Genomic DNA, 7,627 nt, shown 5'->3' on the forward strand with positions numbered 1-7,627 from the left:
TAACAAAAAAATAGTTACAAAAAATGTAAAATAATGGTAACCATCAGGGGAACCTTCCAGTTCCAAATTCTCGCATGGAAAGAGTTAAAATACTGGCATGTTAAATGCCCATGGGGTGTACTTTTAAAAAATGGATGATTTTATGGGGTAAATTGAATTGGCCGGGTTAAACAATGTCCCAATTAACACATGGGGAAGGATGACCACCTGTCAAATTTTACATTTGAAAAATGCACACGTCCCAAATGTGGCCTTTTAGCCAGCAAACAACCCGGAAAAACCCTGCGGTGTCTTCTTTTCAAAAATATATGGTTTTATTGGGCACGTTGAATTGCTCAAAAATGTACCAAATAGGGCATGGGCACAGGATCACCAAATGTAAAAGTCCAACATTGAAAATGTGCATGCCCTAAATGTTGCCCTTTTGCCCCAAACAGCCAGGCAAACCCATAGGTGTTATCGCTATACTCGGGATGTTGCTGAACACATATTGGGGTGTTGTGTGACTGTGAAAAATGCCAAAAATTGACTACCATAAAGTAGAAATACTAGCATTTTAAATACCCTGGGGTTTCTAGTCAAATATATATGGTTTGATGGGGTAAATTGCATTGGCCGGCTTCAAAGATACCTGAAATAGTACATGGGGCAGAATTACCAGGTTTGGAAAAAATGGTTTTGAAATAGCAAAACAATACTTGGACTTATTGCCCCACAACATGCAGAAAAAAGCATAAAACCATGGGTATTTCTAAACTCAGGACAAATAGTAGAATCTATTTAGCGGGATTTTTCATAGTTTTTATAGATGAGTAAAATATTTTCCAAGCAAAAGCCAGAAAAAGTCCTTTTTTTCTCAAATGTTCACCCTATTTTATACTTTTTTTTTAAATAGTAAATAATATGATACAATCAAAATGACATTTAAAGAAAGCCCTTCTTGTCCTGAAAGAAACCCAATATATAACTTGTGTGGGTTCATTAATCGTGAAAGAAGAAAATTACAGCTAAACACGAGCACTGCAGATACGTTAAAAGAGCCATTGTCACGAAGAGTACCAAAAAATAAAATCAGCCATTGTCACGTAGGGGTTAAACAAATAGTGGAATCATTTTGTGTCAGGTTAATTATGTTTCTTTACTCACCTGTGCGTACCCATAAAGCTTCAGTATCTGGGCTATGGCCAATGTTGTACTGGAATAATGATCCCCGATAAAGCCAGCCACTTTTCCTTGTTCAGTACAGGAGTAATTAGGGACGGTCTTTCCCGGCCCCGATAATATCTGCAGAACACTTTTTACAGCCTTTTTTTCATCAGAGCATGAATCAAATATGTGATATCCCACAGAAAAATTATATAAAGATCCCATCTCTTTGTTAATAACCCAAATGGAAAAGAGAAAGGTCAGAAGATTTTTGTAATAATGTGGCTGAGGTCTACAAAAGTGATATAAATCGATACATGTTAAACTCATTTAAAGCAAATCCAATAATATTTTAATGGATAAGTGATTGAGAAATGTTGTTTTCAGTTATAGCTAGGATTTAAAAATGTCTATATTTTTATATTACACAAACTGACATTTTAAACTAATTAACCTACCAACCCTTTTGTGACCTTGTCCTTAGGAGCTCTACGGCTATGTGTGGCTGCACTTACTCGGCTTCAAGGAACTTTGGTCTGGAACTAGGATCTCAGTCCTATAACCTACTGTGTAGCCACAAAACACACATAGCATGATGCAAAACTTAAAACCAGTGCAGGAACATTTATTATCTATTGAAATCTGGCCAATTCTGGTATCAGGTTTTGTAATGTTTGCCGCTTTGACAACAATGGGAACAATGTATTTAATTTAAAACCAAGTGTTAGGTTGTATTCACAGAGCCACATAGTGTGAAAGTGTTTGGGACATAAGAGAAATATATCGGGAATGATTTACCTGGGGCTTCCAAAGATCTAGATATAATTCTGAATAAAGTGTCAAAAAATACATAAAAAGGACTAAAGGGAGAGAAACTTACCGCATACACATCATCACGTGCTTAATTCCATATTCTTCTACATACTCATTCAAAGCGTGATTGACAGAAAGCACCCCTCCGATTATAACAGCTCCATCTTGAAAATATTCATAATCCTCGATGCATTTTCTCATTCTCAGACTACAGGCTGGTGAAGTCTGGATTTTAGACATTACTGGTGTCAGACACATGATTAAAAAGCACCATATTGCTTTAAAGAGATGGGTTGCAGTGCTTCTACATAAAATAATGCACATCAATGTTATGCAGTAAATCAAATGGTCTCCATGGGTTCCAGAAGGATACGGTATGACATACGGCACAGACAGCTGCTGCATATTTAGATCAGTGGATTGAATCTAAGCGAATGCTCCTGCTTTTATACATCGCAGTTTAATGCACTTCAATGGAGCCTGAATTTAGCTCCACACATCTGTGGTTTGGGAGAGCGGTTTCATCATGTTCTTTAAATACAGCATTGAGAATATAGGAGAGTAATAATATCACCAGTATCATCCGAATCACAATAATCATTTCGAATTAGTTTATTTTCTTAACATTGTTTTAATAATTGTCTCTAACTTTTGTTTTTCAGAAATACAAGAGTTTAGGCTATAGGACCAAAAAGATGTGGACACCTGACCATCACACCTATTTACAGCTAAAAGACCATTAATGAGGTCAGACCAGGGGCGTACCTAGAGTATTTGGCACCCGGGGCGGATCCTGTAAGTGGCACCCCCCCCCAAATGTAAAGACATCTACAAAATTATGTTGGCAAGAATATTTATTGCACCAATTTGTAAACTGTGTCAACTGTAAACAACAAGAAATCTGAAAAAATAAATTAATAACTTATAAGTAAAATAAATATGTTTAAATAACATTTACTGAACATATAATAGTGCTTTCTTTAATAACCCCCCGAAAAAACAACAAACACAACAAGTTTCTAAGAAGACCTAACAAATGAGTGACAAACATTACAAATTAAGTACTGGCTAAGCAGCTAAAGACACTATAAACTAAAAAAAAATCTGATATTATAATCAGGAGTCACCATAACATTGTTCTCTTTTCATTTAAGCATTTGCATATATAGTGGTGTTGCCATGTCGACTCATGATTATATATACCATATGAACCAGACACTGACTGTGGTATAGCATGACACCTATCACTATATACTGAGCCAGGCAGTGACGGTGGTACAGCATAATGCCTATCACTCTATACTGAGACAGACATTGACGGTGGTGCAGCTTAAGTCATTTCATTATATATTGAGGCAAACATTACAGTGAAACAGCATAACTCCTATCACTATACACTGAGCCAGATACTACAGTGGAACAGCATAACACCTATCACTATAACTGAGCCAGATATTGATGGTGGTACAGCATAACCACTATCTTTATATACTGAGCTAGACACTTATAGTAGTACAACATAACTATCATTATACACTGAGGCAGACATTGACAGTTGTGCAGCACAACTGCTATCATTATATACTGAGACACGCGCTGACAGTAGTACAACATAACTGTTTCCATTATATACTGAGGCACGCGCTGACGGTGGTACAACATAACTGTTATTATATACTGAGGCCCACATTGCCGGTGATACAGGATAACACCTATCACTTTATACTGAGCACACATTGACGGTGGGGCAGCGTAATCCATATCACTATACATTGAGCCTGACATTTACAATAATGCAGCATAACCCATATCACTATATACAAAGCCATTGATGTGGTGTAGGCCTACCACTTCAGTGTCTGGCTTAGTATATAGTGGTAGGGGTTATGCTGCATTATTGTAAATGTCTAGATCGATGTATAGTGATAGGGATTATGTTGTACTGCCCTCAACTGCAGATCAGGGGAAGACTGTGAGAGTCAGTACAGCCTTCCCTTCTTCTGACTGCACCGTGACATTGGGAGGTCCTCTCCCCGTAATCATCCCGTCCATCGTCCATTTGTCCCTTACGTCACTAAACCACAACTCTCTTTTAATTACTCCCTGTAGTTCAGGTATAGATCAAATAAACAACACATGGAAACAGCACGTGCAACTGAATAAGACATAAATATCCTGTATTTACAGGTATACATAAATAATGTATGGAAACATAGCATTGCAGGTATAAATCAACAGAACACACAAACCCAGCATTGCAGGTATAGATCAACTGGAAATCACTCAGCACTGAAGGTATAGATCAAATAAACAACACATGGAAACAGCACCCCAGGTATTGATCAACTGAATAAGACATACAAATCCTGTATTTGCTGGTAAACATAAATAATGTATAGAAACATAGCATAGCAGATATAGACCAACACATTAACACACAAACCCAGCTTTGCAGGTATTGATCAATTGGAATTCACATAAAAACTCAGCATTAAAGTTATAGATAAAACACCCTAAATTACAGGCATAGATCACAGATTGCACACCCCAAAGCCAGCGTCCACATTGCCCACATAGAACCAGACCAGCACCCTGCGGTGGGGGTGCAAGCAGGGCCGGCCGAAGACTTAACGCCGCCTGGGGCGAAGTTTAAAACGCCGCCGACGCCGGGGGGGGGCGTTGGCATTTTAAACTTCGCCGACGCCATAATCTACGACCCCCCCCCCGGTACTTACCTTTAAACAGTCCTGCGGCGAGTCTCCCTGCTCTGCCACGGTGCCGGCTTGTAATGCTGAGCGCCGGAAATTGACGTCACTTCCGGCGCTCTGCATTACAAGCCGGCACCGGGACCGAACAGGGAGACTCGCCGCAGAGGAGAGAGAGAGAGGGGCGCCGAGCGGGTAAGCGAAAACCACTCGGTGCCCCTCTCTCTCTCCTCCGCTTCAAAAAAAAAAAAATAAAAAAAAAATAAAAAAAAGCTCTTGGGGCGGCAAAGTGCCGCCCCTTCTAAAGTGCCGCCTGGGGCAATTGCCCCAGTCTGCCCCATTATAGGGCCGGCCCTGGGTGCAAGGCCTCTGTCTCCCAGCTCTGCAACTGTACGGAACAGTATAGAGTGATGGGAGTTATGATGTACTTTAGAGCATAATTATAATGAAAAAGACATTGGAAACGGTACAGCATAACACCCATCACTCTCACACATTTACCAATCAACACTTACCAATCCACAGATTCCACACATACCACACATACCAATCCACAGATTCCACACATACCAATCCACACATACCAATCCACACATTCCACACATACTAATCCACACATATACCAATCCACAGATTCCACACATACCAATCCACTCTCACTGTCACTCAGTCTTAATGAATGATTTCCTACCTTCTTTTCTACCTCTTTTCTTCTTACAGCAGTCTTTTCTTTTTACAGCAGTCTTCCTCTTCGCTCCTCTTCTTCTGTCTTCTTCCGGGTCAGAGGGCACTGTGGGCGCGGCTTCAGTGCCGCCGGGGTTTGTTGTCAGATCCCGGCGGCACTGAAGCCGCGCCCACTATGCCCTCTGCACAGCAGCAGTTGCCGCGCGGATCGCAAGGGAGCAGTATCGGAGGTCTTTAACAGACCTCCGGCTCCCTTGAGTGATTTTAAGCCGGTTCAAGGGAACCGGCTTAAAATCACTCAAGGGAGCCGGAGGTCTGTTAAAGACCTCCGATACCGCTCTCTTGCGAGCCTGCTCCTCCAGCGGCGGACATTACTGTCCGTCTCTGGAGGGGTGCCGGGTGCCGGCAAGTTGGCACCCCACTGATGAGCGGCACCCGGTGCGGACCGCCCCCCCCCCGCCCCCCGCTAGGTACGCTACTGGGTCAGACACTGATGTTAGACAATTAGCTGCATTTCAGGTTATCCCAGCTGTGACAGGACGCCCTGTACCTTGACTGGGTACTTCAGCCAAACGTTGCTTCCTCCTGCCGGGACACCAATGATTAACCCCTTCAATGCCACACAGAACAAGCGTTGTAGAGAGTAAGGGCGATGTCTCTGCACCGGAGCTGCGTTGGCACTGTGGCTAGCCGAAGCTTAGCTATACAATGTGACTATTGTCCTGAAAATTACACTAAAGGATCATAGCAGCCCACCCCAATCATCAGACAGCACTCATGTTGAGGTGACAACAGGAACTCAATTTATTTGGAAACACAGGGGTATTTAAACAGTACAAGGGGTAATTTACATGCAATAGACACAACAAGCCACAGAAAGTTCCCCATCAGGTCCTCCTTTGCACACGGCTCGGTATTTGCACTCCGTCCGCCTCAGCCCAGTAGGGGGTCGCTATTGTAGTCTGTGGGCAGGATGGTAAACACAGGCATCTCCCTGACTTCTGACTGAAGCCTGCTAGTTATCAGATCCAGGTACACAAGAGGTCTCTGAGTAACACCACACATAAACCCCCTCCCAAAATGCAGTCTTTAGAGTCTCTGGTACCTTGGGAGATGTGGCCCTACGTATTAGGACCAATAGTCTGTAGGAAGGAGGCTGGCACTCAGTCCCCTCCAGGAGCCCATGGCACAGAGGCTTCCGTGACACCAACATTGTTCGACGGTGTTAACTTGTCTTTATAGGGCGCAGTCATGCTGGGACAGGAAAGGGCCTTCCCCAAACTGGTGCCGCAGAGCATGCAATTGTCTAAAATGCCTTTGTATCCTATAGTCTTTACATCACTCTTCACTGGAACTAAGGGGTCCAAAGCCTGAAAAAAATCCCAGTCTATTATCCCTCCTCTACTAAGAGTGAGTTTTCTTTTTCCACAGCCCAGACAGCTTCATCTCTTGTGTAGCAGCGCAGAGATGTTGCTGCCGCTGCAACAAAGTCAGGACATACCTGTAAATCCTAATAGACCTCTTTCCACGTGTTTTAGGTACGCACCGGTACAGCACAAAAGCGATACAGAGTACGTTATGCTAAATGATAGCGGTAGAACACATCCTATTTCTGTCCTGATTGCCCTGAGAAGTCCGGTCTGTGCATTGCGAGCTGTTTTATGGAGTACCACACAGTTGTCATTTACAAAAAATGAATAGTTTATTTAGTTTATGTATAACTACTTTTCCCCAATTACATGCTTAATGTTATATTTTACAGCTTACTGTTTGCCAATTTAATTACCACCATAAAATATATAATGGGTCCAGCACGCATAAAGCAGGATTCCTTGTTATAATGTAGCCTTTTATTCTCTATTCCTTAAGCATGTTTTCTCTATAAAGTGCAGAAAATAGCAGAATATAATTTGGGGTACCAATTTTTAAAAACTGAATGCTTTTTAAATTATTTTCTTAACACAATTGGCAAAAAAAAGGTAACTACACAGAATTTTCTCGGTGAGCTATTAAAGGGCTAATATTAGTGCTAGGGCCAGCTCATTTAGTTCCCTGTATGATCATAAGCAGTTTGTGGTAAAATATGTTTGTGATAAATATGATGCTTTGGAAAGACTAGAGCGTCATAACTAAAAATGTAGTAAAGAGCAGATAAGCAGCTCTTGAATTTAATGCCTGATATCTTTAGATATCTGAATTAGACAAAGAGGTAGCCAGAGGAGTCATAAGATGCATTCTATTATACTGTGCTAGGATGAGAGTCCATTGGGTGTATATTT

The 7,627-nt window shown here is 41.6% G+C and overlaps 1 long non-coding RNA gene across 1 annotated transcript; it reads right to left on the reverse strand.

Moving 5' to 3' along the window:
- Positions 1-6,128: 6,128 nt before the first annotated feature.
- LOC128479102 (uncharacterized) lies at positions 6,129-6,631 on the reverse strand. Its single transcript, XR_008351080.1, has 2 exons — positions 6,512-6,631; positions 6,129-6,453 (listed from the first exon to the last, which is right to left on the reverse strand). It is a non-coding gene; the product is annotated as an uncharacterized LOC128479102 (long non-coding RNA).
- Between the last annotated feature and the right edge of the window lie 996 nt (positions 6,632-7,627).

This window comes from Spea bombifrons, chromosome 1, assembly GCF_027358695.1.
Source record: "Spea bombifrons isolate aSpeBom1 chromosome 1, aSpeBom1.2.pri, whole genome shotgun sequence".
Classification (NCBI taxonomy): domain Eukaryota; kingdom Metazoa; phylum Chordata; class Amphibia; order Anura; family Pelobatidae; genus Spea; species Spea bombifrons.